This window comes from Peromyscus eremicus, chromosome 5, assembly GCF_949786415.1.
Source record: "Peromyscus eremicus chromosome 5, PerEre_H2_v1, whole genome shotgun sequence".
Taxonomy (NCBI): domain Eukaryota; kingdom Metazoa; phylum Chordata; class Mammalia; order Rodentia; family Cricetidae; genus Peromyscus; species Peromyscus eremicus.
This window is the reverse complement of record NC_081420.1, coordinates 46,790,121-46,807,675: the sequence shown is the minus strand read 5'-3', so window position 1 is coordinate 46,807,675 and position 17,555 is coordinate 46,790,121. Positions and strand designations below refer to the sequence as shown.

The 17,555-nt window shown below is 38.2% G+C and overlaps 1 pseudogene; it reads left to right on the top strand.

The window, feature by feature from the left end:
• The first annotated feature begins 1,211 nt into the window (after positions 1–1,211).
• The window catches only part of LOC131911037 (guanine nucleotide-binding protein G(i) subunit alpha-3-like), a 72,810-nt pseudogene continuing 56,466 nt past the window's right edge, over positions 1,212–17,555 (top strand).

Below are 17,555 nucleotides of genomic sequence, written 5' to 3'. Positions count from 1 at the left end.
AATGCTCTCTACTAGGGAGCCCACAGCCACCACACTTGCCTAGGTCCCAAACTCAGCAACAATAGCCAAAGAACAGGATACCTACCCAACAGACATGAGACCAGATATCTACACCAGGAAACATCAAATATCTTGGCTCCACATGCCTATATCCCAGAGCAAAACTACTAACATGAACACAAGACAATATACCTCCTCTAGAAGCCACTAACACTATTGCAATAAGCCATGCAAACACAATTTAGTGGAAACACAAGAAATGGACTCCAAAGAGCAATTACAAATATGTTCAAGGACTTTTAAAGTATATTGAATAAATGTCTTAATGAAGACTGTGAAAGCACAGTTGAAATAATGAAAACAGTTTGAGTAGAATTCAATGTGAAAGTAGACTTTAACAAAGCAATAGAATCACTAAAGGAAACACAAACTGAAATGAATGAATACAACTGGAAATGAAAGATTTAAGATGTCAAAAAACTTCAAAGGTAAGCTGCACCAACATATTAAAAGACATGGAAGAGAGAATTTCAGGTTTTGAAGAGAGGGTAGAAAAATGGATAGCTCAGCCAAAGAAAATGTTAAAAAACAAAATAGAACAAAACAATTCAGACACAAAATAGTCAGGAAACCTGAGACATCATGAAAAAAAATCAGGTCTGTGAATTGTAGTGTACTGGCTAGTTTTATGTCAACTTGACAGAAACTACAGCTATCTGAAAGGAGGAAACTTTTTTTTTTTTTTTAAAGAAAAAACCCAGGTTTAACGGGTAAAGCATTCCTGGATGATTTCCAGCCTCCCAGAGAGGAAACTGTAAAGAGATACTAAAAAACCATGTGTCTGTTTTTTTTGTGGGGGAGGCAGTTTAAATACCCTGTGGGAGTGGTCTTGAGCATCTCTGGGGGAGGAGCTGTGGGCTTTCTGAGATGAGGCAGGGTTTGAGGAGAGAGAGTTGGGGAAGAGGGTTTGAAGTGGAACTTCCACCAGAACATTCCAGGATCTTTGGGTATGTGGACACCGGTTCACACCGGTTCATGTCTGGCTGCTTCATGCAGGCATGGGGCAACGTGAGGGAGAGGGGAATCTGAAAGCTCCACATTCCCTATCGCGCACAATCCTCAGGAAAGGTTAAGAGAGCCAATGGACTCATCAAACAACATCTCACCAAGCTCTCCACTGAACTCAGAAACAGGTGCCTGAGGTCTCCAGGATGGCAGTTAAACCAGATGCTTCTCCACTCACACTTCCTGCTGAATATGAGCCCACCGACTCCCAAAAGAAGGTAACTTTAACTGAGAAAATACCCCCATAAGTTCTGGCTGCAGAGGTTGATGATAGAGGGCACAATCAATTGTGGGTGGTGTTATCCCTGGTCTGGTGGTCCTGGGTTCTATAAGAAACCAGACTGAGCAAGCCATGATAAGCAAGCCAGTAAACAGCATCCCCATCCATGCCATCTGAATCTGCTCCTGCCTCCAGGTTCCAGCTTTGCTTGAATTCCTTCCTGACTTCCTTCAGTGATGGACTATGATGTGTAAGTATAAATCAAACAAACCCTTTCCTCCCGGAGCTGCTTTTGGTCATGGTGTTTCATCACAGTAATACAAACCCAAACTACGACGAATAGAGATAGAAGAAGGAAAAGAACCCAGGTCAAAGGCACAGAAAATATTTTAACAAAATCATAAAAAATTTTCCCAATGTAAAGAAAAAGAGGCCTATCAAGGTTCAAGAAGCATACAGAATATCAAGTAGATAGGACCATAAAATAAATTACCCACAACACATAATAATTAAAATAGTATACCTACAGAACAAAGAAAGGATGATAAAGCTGCAGGGGAAAAAATACCAAGACACATATAAATGCAAGCCCATTAGATTGGCATCTGACTATTTACTGGAAACTCTGAAAGCCAAATGGTCCAGGATAAATGGACTCTGAGAGACCACAGATGCCAGTCCAGACTCTGATATCCAGCAAAACTATCAATCACAATCAATGGAGATAGAAGAAACATTCCATGATTAAAACAAATTTAGGCAATGTTTGTCCAATAATCTAGCTTTACAGAAGGTACTAGAAGGGAAAGTTCAATCTGAAGAGAAGGTTTACTAAACAGAAGACACAAGGAATAAGTAATTCTAGAACAGTAGATCAAAAGAGGCAAAGACAAAACAAAACAAAGAAAACCAAAAACTCGATATCACCACAATAAAATAACAGGAACCAGTGAAAAATGCTCATTGCACCATGGATTAAGGCTGTATTTCAACAACAGAAGCAATAGAAAGTATACTAACTCACAGAAACAGAACAACTCATTCCTGAATGAAAACTGAATCAAGATAGAAATTGAGAAAGAAATTAAAATTTTTTTATACCCAAACTTATGGGACACAATGAAAGCAGTTCTAAGAGGCAAGTTCATAGCACCAAGTGCCTACGTAAATGAATTGGAGAGCTCTCATATTAGTAACTTAGTGACATACTTGAAAGCTCTAGAAAAACAACAAAAATAATAACCCAAAGGAGTAGAGAAGAAATGTAATCAAACTCTGGGAGGAAATCAAAGGAATAGCAGCAACAACAAAACCAATACAAAGAATCAAGTAAACAAAGAGTGTTTTTCTTTGAATTGTTTTGTTTAATCAACAAGACTGACAAATGTTTAGCCAAATTAAAGAAAAGACACACAGAGAAAATACAAATTAATAAAATTTAAAAAATAAACAGAAGACATTATAGCAGATACCGAGGATATCTAGAGAATCATAAAGACAGGCTTTAAAAATCTGTATCCAATCAAAAGAAATTCATTTATTACTTGATATATGTGAACTAACAAAGTTAAATTAATATGATATAAATAATTTTAATAGACCTATAATCCAACTGAAAAAGAAACAGTAATTAAAAAATCTCCCAAACAACAGCAATGAAGCCCAGGGCCAAATGGATTCAGGGCAGAATTCTACCAGGCCTACAAAGAAGAACTCATATCAATTTTCCTCAAATTATTACACAAAATAGAAACGAAAAAAAATTTACAAATTCTGTTTATGGCATCTGCTATTACCCTGATACCAAGACCATACAAAGATGCAACAAAAAAAGAAAATTATAAATCAATATCCATTTTGAACATAGATGCAATAATTCTCAGTAAAATACTTGCAAACTGAGTAAAAGAACATATCAAAAAGATTAATACCTTGATCAACTTGGCTTCACCCCAGAGATACAGTGATTCAGGTGTGGTTCAACAAGCATAAGTCAATGAATGAAATACAGCACATAAGCAGACTGAAATACAAAACACCATGTGATCATCTGATTAGATGAAGAAAATAGTGTTGGAAAAATCCAACATTCCTTCATGATAAAAGTCCTGGGGGACTAGGGATACAATGAATGTACCTCAACATAATAAAGGCAATTTACACCAAACCTACAGCCAACATCAATCTAAATGGAGAGAAATTAAAATAATTTTCACTAAAATCAGGAACAAGACAAGAATGTACATTCTCTCCACACCTATTCAATATAGTACTTGAAATATTAGCCAGAGAAATAAGATAACTGAAGGAGACTAGGAGAATACAATTAGAAAAGGAAGAAATCAAAGTATCTTTATTTGCAGACCATATGACTTTATATATAAAAGACCCAAAGACTCCACCAGGAAACTTCTACTGCTGATAGACACTTTCAGAAAAGTAGCAAGATACAAAATTAACACAGAAGTGTCAATCACTTTCCTATATAGAAGTGACAAACACACTGAGAGAGAAATCAGGGAGACAGTACCTTTAGCATAGTTGCAAATATATACTGTGATAACTCTAACCAAGCAAGTGATAAATTTCTAAAACAAAAGTGTTTAGACCTTAAATAAATCTCTTCAGTACTGCTGCATCAGTAGGATTAATGTTGTGAAAATGGCCATCCTACCAGAAGCAATCTACAGATCCAATGCAATCTCCACCAAAATTCTAACACATTTTGTTTTTATAAAAATTGGAAAAACAATCTTCACCTTCGTATGAAAACGCAAAATACCCAGGATGTCTAAAACATCCGAATAATAAGAGAACTTATTGCAGTATCACTATTGCAGATTTCAAGTTGTCTTACAGAGCAATAGCATAAAAACAGACATACATATACAGTTTAAATGAAAATCCTCATCTTGGCTGATAATTTCCCTCCAAGAGCTAAAGGCCATTTAACAAAAATCTCAATACCAGGCCATGAGAAAGCTCTCTTTTGAGTTGTTAGTCAGGGTCATCCAAGAGACGCCCAAAGCATTACAAATTATTGCTATTGGCCTTGGGTTGTTCCCCAGAGGTGGAAAGTAAGTGCCTATTGCTGAAAATACCATTCACTTTAGACACAGGGCTTACAGTCCCTGCTAAAACTGACCTGAGTGTTTCCTTCCTGTGGACTAGTTTTCATGGTACCAGAAGAGTCCATATAAGCATCCAAAGGATGGAAGCAACAAGCAATCCTACCTGGCTATGATGTCTATGAACTATAACAATGATCAGCATGAACCAACACCTTTCTAATTGGGCTTAAGGCCTTCTCAGCAAGAGATAAATCTTGTCTGGAACTGGAAACCTAGCCAACTACCCAGGGCTAGTGAAGTTGAAGATCTTGGAGTAAAACCTACAACTTACACTTTCCTAAACCAGCATTATCCCTAACTACGTTCTAGATATTTGTCCTTATACCCATAGGTAAGTATAATACCTCACCCTGCATCAAATAAATTTCATTTTGTAATAGAAGGAGACCACTACAGAAAACAACAACTAATCAAAATGCAGAGGTGTTGAGCTCAGGCAACTACCACTTTTAAGGCTCAGGGATCATTGAGAACAAGGGGTAGGAAAGATTGTAAGAGCTAGAGGATCAGAGGTTTTGCAGTGAACTTCTGTCTCCTAGGAGTGTCAAAAGCTATACTCATAAACTCTCACCAATACGACTGTCCTAAAACAAGCTGAACTAGACAACAACAATAGACATGCAAAGGTGAATGGGGAAGGAACCCACAAGTCCTCAGCGCTACACAAAGAACTACAAGCAACTGAGGAATGCGGAGAGTCGGAGAAATAGTCTTTCTGGAGAAGAGCACGCTGACTGGTTATCTAATACCAATGGTGAGTCCTGAAAGCATACATACAAGTAACATTATATGGATTGAGCAAATTGTATGTATGTGTATGTGTTTAGGAGTACATATCTATATATCTATGTATATACATAAACATATATATATATAAAAACAATTAATAAAGAGGCCATGAATTTGAATGAGAGCAAGGAGAGGTATATAGGAGGGCTTGGAGGGAAGAAAGAGAAGGGGAAATGATATCATTATATTATAATCTCCCAAATAAAAATAATAGTAATTAAAAAGAAATAATTTCCCAAATATCAGAGTGTGAGCCTGCTGCAGAATGGTTTAAAATTTGTTCTTACCCTATAAGAATTAGAGCATTTTTCTTAGCGTCTGTGGTGCCACAGGGCCTCTGAGAACACTTGATTGAAGAAGTGTTGAACAACCACCTCAAAAATTTCAGAAAGAAAATACCCACTGTTGAAACTATGTAGATATTTTTTCATAAAGTGAAGTTAATATATAAGTAAAATAGAGAATAGTAACAAATTTTAAACGAAGAGGAAACTAACAAACTGAGGTGAATCTTCTAAAAAGTGTTGTTTCCTCAGGCTCAATGTGTAGAAGCAGTGGTCCAGAGGATGCTGAGGCTGCATCTCATGCTGGTAGCCAAATGTGGTAATGTACAAAATTTTCCCAGGTAGTAATGGATTTGTAGGCATGATGAAGTTACAGAGAGCAGCCGCTGAGGCTTAACACTATGAAAGGCCAGGAGAGGTCCTTGGTGAATGTGCAGCCTCAGTTAAAGTAGAAGTTCAAGAATTGAAGGGAACGTGGAGAAAAGTTGAGGTGTGGCACCATATGGCAGTGTCAGAGTCCCAGAAGAAAGCCCAGGAAGCTACTGGCAAAGGTGAAGCCCAGTTTCCGTGGAGAACCCAACACTTTGGAGATGCCAGTTCCATGGGATAAAGGCCAAGGGCTGCAGTAGTTAGAGTAGAGTGGAGTAGAGCCGGAGAGCTTAGGAGACAAGCTGTGTGTGTTGTGGATGTCAGGGTCAGAGAAGTGCCACTGCCAAGGCCCTTTGGAGTCTACAAGATTGTGACTGGGTAATAGACATCAAGCACTGAACTTTTTACACTGTTAGAACTGGGTTTTCCTTTGATTTGATTGCAATTCTGCCCTGAATCTCCTCTCTTGAGGTAAGAAAGTATTTAATTTTTTTTTTTTCTGATTTTACAAGAGCCACAATTATATGATCTTTGATACTTTAGAAAGGCCTTGGATATTTTAGAGACTTTGGCATTTTACAGAGACATTGGAGTATTAGAAGTATTTTAGATATTTTAGAGACTGAATTTTTAAAGTGTTTGAACTTTTAAAGACTGTGGTTCTTTTTAAAGTTTGAATGTTTTATTTTGTGATATTAATATTAATATGAGATATTGGGGATGGACTAGGAAGGAAAGGTTATAGTTTAACAGTGATGTGTTTATAAGTCACTTTGACAAGAGGTCAATTGTGCTGGCTAGTTTTATATCAACTTGACACAAACTAGAGTCATTTTGGAAGACAGACCTTCAGTTGAGAAAATGCTTCCACCAGATTGGTCTGTGGGTTTACCTCTGATATATTTTCTTGATTGATATTTGATATGGGAAGGCCCAGATGACTATGGACAGTGCTACTTTGGGCTGATGATCCTGGATGTATGAGGAAGCAAGTCGTGCAAGCCATGCAGAACAAGCCAATAAGTATCTCTTCTCCATGGCCTCTGCATCAGCTACTGCCTCCACGTTCCTGCCCTGCTTGAGTTCCTGTCCTGACTTCCTTCAGTGATGGACTATGATATAAAAGTGTAAGTAAATAAACCATTTTCTCTCCAAGTTGCTTTTGGTCATGGTGTTTTATCAGCAGTAGAAACTCTAAATAAGTCCCTGTCATCACTCCTTCCATTCTATCATGCACCGAACATGGCTTTCCAAGTCTGTAATACTGCCCTCCTAATGAATGATGTAATGGAAGCAGGACATATAGACTTCTCTTTTGGCTGGGTAAATCCATCTCTTTCTCCCACTCATTGCAGGTGTTTCAACTCATGCAAGTAAAATCAGATTTTTTGTGCTTAGACCAACCTTCTCAAATTTCTTATTGGCAGGGCACAAGGCCCTAATTACTTCATGTGTGCCAGCTAATTACTTAAGAAATCACTTTATGCAGCCTTTAACCTGGGCTCAACCAGACACTGTTTGGCCTAGGAGCTTCATTTTCATAGCTTTGCTCTGTTGACAAAATGACAGGATGACAGTTTAGCTGAGAAAAATGAAACAAATGAGTTGATAATTTCCTCTGTGATTCAAACTAACCTCAGGCAAAAACCTTGGAGAGGTTCCAAATCTGTTCTAGGTCACTCTGGTTTGCACTTTAGACTCTCCCCATAAGTTTTCTTTTTTTTAATTTAAGTTCCATTTTCCTTTCTCCTTTTCAAAGCTTCTCTTTGAAATGACCAGATGAAAATAGTGATTCAAAGAGAAATGAGGATTTCTTATAGTGACATCTTTATTTTAAAATGCATATTTTTTAAAATAAGGATCACTCTTCCATGGCCTCTGCATCAGCTCCTGCTTCCAGGTTCCTGCCCTGTTTGAGTTCCTGATTTGGCTTCCCTCAAATATTTTTAAAGACACCCTTTCAGACTTGTGCTGCATTTAAAAGGCAAAATCAATTTCTAGATAACACCATAAAATTTTCATGTTTCCATTTTATCAATTTGCATGAAGGATCATAAAGATGCTCTACTTACCATCACACATATTATCTGGAAAAGTGTTTCTATAGTAGCTCTAAGATGATTCAATAGAGAGCAGACTCAGTTAATTTTTCCATGTGATTGTTAAGAATGAGTTAGTCACTGTGTGGTGTTGCATGACTGTTATCCATGATTTCAGGAGGTGGAGACCAGAGAATGGCACAGTCAAGGCCAGCCTGGACTGTACAGCTTGACTCTGTCTCAAAAAGAGAAAAGAAAAGAAACAACTATTTGTACTTCACAGTTGTCTAAATCACAGGTATAATTAATGCTCTTCTGTCTTGATGATCTTATCTTAGAAAGGAAGAAATCAATATCAAGAAGAAAGAAGTTAACATCTGGGTTAGGTCTAATAGTGATTAAAATCCAGTGTGGCCATTCAACAACCAAAATAAGAAAATAGACGTTAGTCTCCTAGCTAGTGCATGGATATGAAGACCTCTTGTTTGCCTGGCCTGACGAATCACAGGAGAGGAGTTTCATTGCAGTGGAGAACACAGTACCTTCAACAATTCAAATGATATTTAAGTTTTCTGTGGAAGCCTGACTCTTCCATTAAGAATATGATACTTAAAAATGGTATGTAATGTCCCCTGGGTATATGTTTAGGATTGTTGTATCTGGATCACATGACAGTTCTATTTTTAGCTTTTTAGGAAATTCACTTCTAAAGTTCACATTTTTTAAAGGACTATTTTATGGAATAGCTTATTTCAGAACTTCTAAACAAGACGTAAAAAGCTTCAATGTTGTGTCAGGGTTTTTTCTGTATTAATAATCATTTTAGGAAGACATAAATATTTTAGAAATTAATGCTATTAGAATAAGAATAATGAGCTGACATATCTGTGTTAGACAGTGAATATCCTGTGTGTAACTGCATTTGGAATTGGAATGTAGGATTGTTGTCTGGTTCAAATTAATTGCATGCTTTAAGAATCCAAGAGAAACAGTATAGTGGCCCATACCTTTAATCCCAGCACTCAGGAGGCAGAAGCAGGTAGATCTCTAGGAGTTCAAGGCTAGCCTGGTCTACATAGTGAGTTCAGGACATAATAAGACCCTGTATTGAAAAAATAAGCAAACAAACAGACAAACCTCAAACCAAACCAAACCCCAAACAAAAACAAACAAACAAATAGAATCCAAGGTAGTCTAGCAGTTCCTTGTGAGGATGGCAATTGCCCTTAGGAGAAGTGATTTGCAGACAATTCTCTCCTCCAGTAGAAGGACACATATGGATGAAGTATGTGTCACAAAGCCTGATTCCTGGAATTCATTTCCCTTAAAAGTAGGTCAACTCCATTTTCCCTGGGAAGTCTCCTCCTTCAGTATTTCAGTACAAATGGACTGCAACAGAGAAGCAACCTCCATTGTTTGCAACTCCCTTTGGAGAAGATTTTGAATGTATCTTTCTCTGTAAGGGTTCAGAGACATCTTTAGTACTCCTGGAAATTTGGGATCAAGGTTGTCACCTCTTTGGGGCCTTGGGCCTTAGAAATCCACAGGCCAAAGAGCCCCAAAAGTAGACTCACTGGTCTTTTTTCTTTTTCTTTTTGAACTAAAAGGGTAGAAAGCAGTCTTTCCTTCAGTCTTTTCCTTTCCCGAGCTAGGTGTATTAGTTTGATGACCTCAGGCATTATTAACTTCAGGACTTCATAGTAAATCATTTAAACTAATCATTCCACCTGGATGTCTTTGGTTTAGCATCATTTGAAACATGTTTTCCTCTGTCTCTTTGTGAAAAATTAGTTCTTTTAAACAAATTTCACATTATTATTGAAGTTTATGGGGATGGATGAGAAAGTGAAATAATTAGTACTTACGTTGGTAAAAAAAGGAACATGCTATAAGACTCTCAGAAATGGAAAGATGTTGATGGAAAATATTGCTAAGTAAACTTTTTACTAAAACAATTGCCTTACCTCCTGCTTTGCAGTTGAGTTACAAATTATAATTATATCCCAATTTGATTAGTTACAGAAGGACACATGTCATATTCAAATTGACCAAAGGCTCTTATGTTTATGTTTTAAAACCAGATCAAAAAAAGTTTTTACTTAAAACAATAACTTCAGTATTCAGCTTGTGTCCAGACACCAATAACCAACCTCTTGGGAAGAAGAGAAAAAATATTCTCTAAAACTTCTGGTATGTTTCTCACATCCCCCCTCCATAAACAGGAAGCTCATTACTAGACTTCAGAAGCCTGGTGTGGCTGTGCAAGATGGTCTCCAGGGAGCATTAATGACAAGTTTTCTTTGGTTAGTTTGGATCTCTGTATATAGACCAGAATATGCACAGATATAAATGCCATAATAATCACTAAAATGTTAATTCAACAAAATATATAAAAACTAGTGTATAGTTATTATCTCTATGTACTAACCACATTGAAAGTCATATACTTTTTTTCAACATTCTAACATCCAAATATGTTGTAATGGCATTGTCAAAAACAGAAGAGAAAAGAAATCTTATGGAAATCTACAAAGTGAATTTAGTACGATGATAAACACAGATGACTGACAAATTTCACTGATAGCATGAATTTTGTGAAAGCCTTGGCAAGGGCTTAGTTGGCATACTTGAGTTGGGAGGTTCTTAGATATCAGAGAAGATATTTACCTCCCTTATACCTTCTATTAAGAATAATGAAAAGGATCCTTGAATTCATTATTACATTTGTTGAGTAGAAAGATCTATTTATTCTTTATTGACAGTGGTTGCACCAACACAAAATTCCCTGCTCTCACAGACCTTATTTTCTAATGGATAAAGTGGACCAGATAAGAAAAAATATGTAAGTACAAGGACCGGAGTCAGCAGAATAAAACAACAATAAAAACAAAAGCCAGTGGGGAGATAGGGCTGGAACATGCCAAAGTTTGTGGAGCAAGGTTTGCCAAAGAAACCTCACTGCCAGACTGACAACTGACAAGACACAGAGGGAGAGAAATTAGCCACAGAGCTAGCTGAGGGATAGGTAGGAAAAAACAGTTGATGCAAAGGAACTAAGGCAGACTCACACTAGGTGAGGGGCAGGAAAAGGAGAAAGGCAGGTGGTATCTTAAGTAATAAAATCTTATCAAATTTTGGTAGTCAACCAAGAATGGTGCAATAACCAGCCTGCGTTGTCTTGAGAGTCTCATGGACACTGCTGACCAACCATTCAAGGCTAGGTATCTTAAACCAGTACTTGACTTTTTGTTTAGTAACCTATAGTTTCTAGAAGGAATATTATCTCCTGTATAAATTAACTTCAAATTTCTCTCTCTTTCTCATCAATTATAAAATAGATGGTTCAATATGGCTTTTTCAAATATCCTTAGTGTTATTTTTCCCTCTATCAATCCTCTCTTCTTCCCTGTTGTCCTATTCCTCTCCCCTTAAGAGCTCCTTTCTATTATGTCCCAATTCCCCTTTATATCACCTGTGTTCTATTATGCCCCAGCCCCTAAGACTGCAGTTCTCAACCTGTGGGTCGAGGGCCCTCTGGGGGTTGAATGGTCCTTTCACATGGGTCACCTAAGACCATCTGCATGTCAGATAGTTACATTATGATTCATAACTAGCAAAATTACAGTTTTGAAGTAGCAATGAAAATGATTTTATGGTTGGGGGAGTCACCACAACATGAGGAACTATACTAAAGGGTCACAGATTTAGTGAGGTTGAGAACCACTGTTCTAAGATGTTTTCCTGACCCATGGAACAGTTTCATGGCTTTTATATGTGCTCTAAGCTAAACATCCAAACCTAAAGATTTGATGCTAAGATCTACATATTCAAGAGAACACATGACATTTGTCCTCCTGGATCTGGGCTACCTCACTCTGTATTATGTTCGCCAGCTCTGTTCATTTACTTTCAAATTTCACAATTTTATTTTTCTTTACAACTAAACAAAATACCAATGTATACACATTTTCTTTGTCCATTCATCAGTTCGTAGACTTCTAAGCTATTTTCAAGTACTAGCTATTGTGAATAAAGCAGTGGTGAACATGGATGACCATATGTCTGTAATAGTAATTCTTTTAAAAATGTTTTATTAATTCTTTAAGAATTTTATACAGTATATTTTGATCATATTCACACACTTCTTCCAACTTTCCCCAGATCCATTCCCTGTTCTCACTTTTGTTTTGTATCCTATCAAGTCCAATTTGTGTTGTCCAAGTGCTTTTGGGTATGAGGCCTGCCGTAGAACATAGTCAACCTATGAGGGGTCACACCTCTAAAAACACCAGCTCTTCCTCTCCCAGGAGCTATGAGTGGCCAATAAATTATCGTCTAGTGACAAGACTTTGACCCTCCCCCACTTCCCTTTCCCCCACATTTTTATGGCTTGAGCTTGTGCTGCTCTTGTGCATGGTATCACAATTTCTGTAATATATATGTGCACATGCTCAGTTGTATTTGGAAAACGCTTTCTTTGTAGTCATCTAGCACCTCTGACTTACAATTTTTTCACTCTTTCTTCTGCAATGATCCTGAGTCTTTGGGGAAGGGGTGTGATATGAATGTCACATTTAGGACTTAGGACTCCACAGTCTCTCTTATTCTCTACATGTTGATCAGTTATGGGTCTCTGTGTTAATTGCTATCTACTGCAAGAAGAAACTTCTCTGGCGAATGAGGAGAGATGTACTAACCCACGGGTGTAATAGTAAATCACTAAGAGTTGTTTTAATACTATGCCCATTTAGTGGAATAATAGTTGGAGATTATCCCCTAGGACCTATGGTCTATCTAGCCCATAGTTTTGACTCTGACAACTGTGCCAGGCATGGACCTTAAATCCAGAGTGTTACCTGCTGTGATGGCTATTCTTGGTTGTCAGCTTGACTACATCTGGAATTAACTAAAACCCCCAAATGGAAGGCATATGTGTGAGGGATCTCTGCTTAATTTGAAGTGGGAAGATCTACTTCTAATTCAGATCTCTGAGGAAGGAAGACACACCTTTCATTCACATCTAGTCTGGGCCATGCCTTCTGCTAGAAGCCTAAGTAAGGATATGGAAGAAGGAAGACTTTGCTCTTCACCTGTTTGTTCTCACCTTGCTAACAAGTTTATTCCTTTGCTGGCATTAGAGCCTACTTCTGTAGGATTCCAGTGTGTACTAAAGAATAGCTGAGACATCCAGCCTTATAGACTGAGCAACTACTGGATTCTCAGACTTTTTGTTCATAGATAGCCATTGTTGGATTAGCTGGGCCACAGTCTACAAATTACTCCAATGAATCCCCTTTCTATGTAGAGAGATCCATTCTATAAGTTCTATCACTCTAGAGAACCCTTACTGATACACTGCCATGACATTCTTGTCCTCATTGTACTAGTAGACATACCTTGCCAGGACAGTCATTGTAATTCATAGCATTTGCATGTGGCTATGAACAATGATTACTTTTCTCCTTTAGTGCCATACACAAAACCTTCCAGCATTACAAAAAAACAAAACAAAACAAAACAAAACAAAAAACAAAAACAACTAGCTAGAAGAAATGAAGCTTCCAGGTCAACACCTCTCTCTCTCTCTCTCTCTCTCTCTCTCTCTCTCTCTCTCTCTCTCTCTCTCTCTGTGTGTTCTATGATTTCAGACTGTGGTGTCTTCAGCAATAGTGTCTTACCATCATCATATGACATCTAGTTGGAGTATTGTCCCCCAGTTATAGGGTAGCCCGATTTAAACTCTTTTCATGTATGTATACACATATATTTTAAGAAGCTTCTACATTAGTAGGTTTCCATTTCAAAGGACCATTAGTGTTAGTTATGCCCCTCTCCCTGTGTTACCTTCTCTATTCAGCCTTCCAGTTTCTCCATTCCATTCAATTCTTTCTCTTCCCTTTTTTTCCTTTCTTCTTTTATAGAACTATATTCTATTTCCCCTTCCTTGAAAGATTCTCTCCTCCCCATGGCCCCCTCCTGTCTACATAACCCCTGTTGTTATTGCAAATGAAACAAACATATGGAAAGCTCAAAAGTTAATATCTACAATGAGAGAAAACATTCAGTGTTTGTCTTTCTGAGTTTGAGTTACCTCACTCAGGACAATTGTTTCCATTTCTACCCATTTCCCTGCAAATTTCATAATTATACTTTTTTCTTAACAACTTAATAGTCCACTGTGTAAATGTACTGCATTTTCATTAGAGGTTCATGAGTTGATGGACATGGGTTCATGAGTTGAAGCTGTTTATGTTTCATAGCTGTTGAGAACAGAGCAGCAGTGACTAGATGAGCAAGAACGGTATAACTGGACCTTGTGGTAGATTGATTTTCAGCTTTTTGAGGAATTGCCACACTGACTTTCACAGTGACTGTACCAGTTAGTATTTGTACTGGCAGTGAATAAATTGTTCCCCTTCTCCAGAAATATGCCAACATTAAAAAAAATCTTAGCCATTTTGACTTGGATAAGTGAAATCTCAAAGTACTTTCAATTTGTATTTCCGTTATGGTTAAAGATGTTGAACGTTTAAAAACATTTTGCAGTCATTTGTGTTTCATCATTTAAGAATTATTTAATCCTGTGCCATGTTTTTGAATTGTGTTGTCTGTCTGCCTATATGTCTGTCTATCTATCTATCTATCTATCTATCTATCTATCTATCTATCTAGTTATGTCTAGGTTTTGAGTTATTTGTATATTATAGATATTAATCCTCTGTCAGATTTGTAGCTGGTAAAGCCTTTTTTTTTTTCACGTTCTGTAGGCTGCCTCTTCATTTAAGTGATGGCACTTGCCTATCCACTGCTCCACCCACTACTCCAGTCCTGGTCCAAATGGAGTCCAGCAACCCAGAGCATCAAGTAGGGGCTCCTTCAAAGCCAGTCTTCTGTTGCTGAAGGTTTTCCTGTGCTCACCTGGCACCAGTGACCCCACAACCACTTATAAAATAATCACTCAGAAACTTATATTAATTAAAACTGCTCAGCCATTAGCTCAGACTTATTACTGACTATCTCTTACACTTAAATTAACCCATAATTCTTATTTATGTTTAGCCATGTGGCCTGGTACCTTTAGTCAGTTCTGCCTTCACATCTTGCTTCCTCTGTGTCTGTCTGGCGACTCCCGACTCCACCTTCCTGTTCCCAGAATTCTCTTCTCTGCTTGTCCTGCCTATACTTTCTGCCTGGCTACTGGCCAATCAGCATTTTATTTATTAACCAATCAGAGCAACTCATTCACAGCATACAGAGCGATTCCACAGCAGTCTTCGACCTATCTGCCTATTAGCCACTCCACCCAACACCCAACACACCAGTCTTTGACCGCATGGAGTACAGGGATCTAGAACTCTTGAAAAGGGCCTCCAGGGCTAGTCTACACCCCTGTTTGCAGAAATCCCACCCACTGTGCTGTGCTGGGCTAGCATGACATCCTCTCACCTGGACCCCATGTAGAAACCCCAAGGCCATATCTACTTGCCTGTAAGCTACCCCACCCACAACTCAACCAGGAGACCATATGATATCCTGGGACCATAAATAAATAAATGGAACTATAAAAACAAATCATCTTGAGTGAGATATCCCACACTCAGAAAGAGAAATATGGTATGTATTCATTCATATGTGTATGTTAACTGTTAAGTCAGTGATACCCAAGCTACAATACATAGAATCAAAGAGGGTAGGTATAGAAAAAGGGAATAAAGGGGACAGGTAGATACCATTAGGAAAGGGAAATAGAATAGATATTTATGGATGGGGGTTTCTTGAATGGGAGGATCAAGAGAGAAGATGAGAGGGGGTAGTGAAAGGGAATATGGGGAGAGACACCTAAAACTTAGGGGCATTTGAGGAATAGTATGGAAACCTAATACAGCAGAAACCTCCTAAAATATACATATATGAATATAATCTACATGAAATCACCAAGTAATGGGGTGATAGATTCTCAATTAGTCATCTCTTGTCACTAAAGAAACTTCAAGTACTGGGTTTGGGTTATATCTAATTGAGTTGTTGTCCAAAGGGATCCCCACAGGAATCCCAAATAATCCAGGCTGTTGCCAAGACTATAGGTTGCTATCCATGAACTGACATCAAGGTCCTTGTCCTGAAGACAACACCAACATGATTCACTGAACATGAAGCTGTTAAACTAATGCCTACACAGAGCCTTCATCCCTGTGTTCCAGCATCTTTGGTATAAGAAGGTACTCTGCATGCTATCAAAAGAGAGATGTATATACCAAGTCATCCACAAACCCTTTATCTACAATTATGTACTACCTGCAAGATATGCTAGAGCAATGATGGCACAAAGCTTCTGAGAGTAGCCAACCAATAACTGATTTGATTTGAGAACCACTCTATGAGATGGAACTCATGCCTGACACTGCTTGTGTGACCACAATCCTGAGACTAGAAGTTTGGGGGATCTAAGGTAAAGCCAAGTAATACTGATTTTTTTTTTGAAAGAAAAAAAATGTAGTGATGACATAACTCCTAATGATATTTTGCTATACTCATAGACCAGTGCCTGGTTCAACTATTGTCAGAGAGGCTTCCTTCTACAGCACCTGGCAGTAAATATAGAGAGCTGAAGACAGACATGACTCAGAGAAAGAAAGACCTTTGAACACTCAGACCTAAATGGGATGTCTCCATCAAATCCCTTCCATAAAGTTCAGGGAACCCCACAGAAGAGGAGACATAAAGAGTGTAAGGGCCAGAGGGGATGGAGAATGCCAAGAAAAGAAGGCCCTCTAAATTAACATGAATAAAAGCTTGTATTAACTCAGTGTCTGCACCAGGTCCTCTGTGTTTATATTATGGTTTCCAGTTCATTTTTTTTTAAGATTTATTTATTATGTATACAGTGTTCTGTCTGGATGTATATCTGCCAGAAGAGGACACCAGATCTCATTATAGATGGTTGTGAGCCACCATGTTGTAGCATGAATCTTAAAGAGTCTTATTAAGAAAAACAAACCCAGAGCCAGGTATTGGAGTGAATGCTGAATGATCAGAGAGACAGAACCAGCCACAGCTACCTCACCTTGCCAATTCCTCAGCTGATCCTGTTTCCTCAGACTGGAAGCCTCTGAATCCTCATCCAGAATGAATCTCAACTGAACTCCTGCTCAAAAGCCTCAAAGCTTAACCAGGCTATAGTTCCTCGTCTTCACACCTTAAATACCTTTCTGCCTCATGCCATTACTTCCTGGGATTAAAGACATGAGTCACCATGCTTGGCTGTTTCCAGTGTGGCCTTGAACTCACAGAGATCCAGGTGGATCTCTGCCTCTGGAATGCTAGGATTAAAGGTGTGTGCTACCACTGTCTAACCTCTATGTTTAATATTGTGGCTGTTCTGTTCTCTGACCCCAGATAAGTTTATTAGAGTGCACAATATTTTGGGGAACACAATACCAGCACACCATGTGGTTGCTGGGAATTGAACTCAGGACCTCTGGAAGAGCAGCCAGTGATGTTAACCTCTGAGCCATCTCTCCAGCCCTCCAGTTCATTCTTTTTGTGTGATTCCGAGTTTCTAATGAGTGGGTTTCTGACTCTCTTGCCTTCTCTTTGGATCTTTTCCTTCCTTTTGTTTTTCTTGTTCAAATGTGATGTGATAGTTTTTGTTTAATTT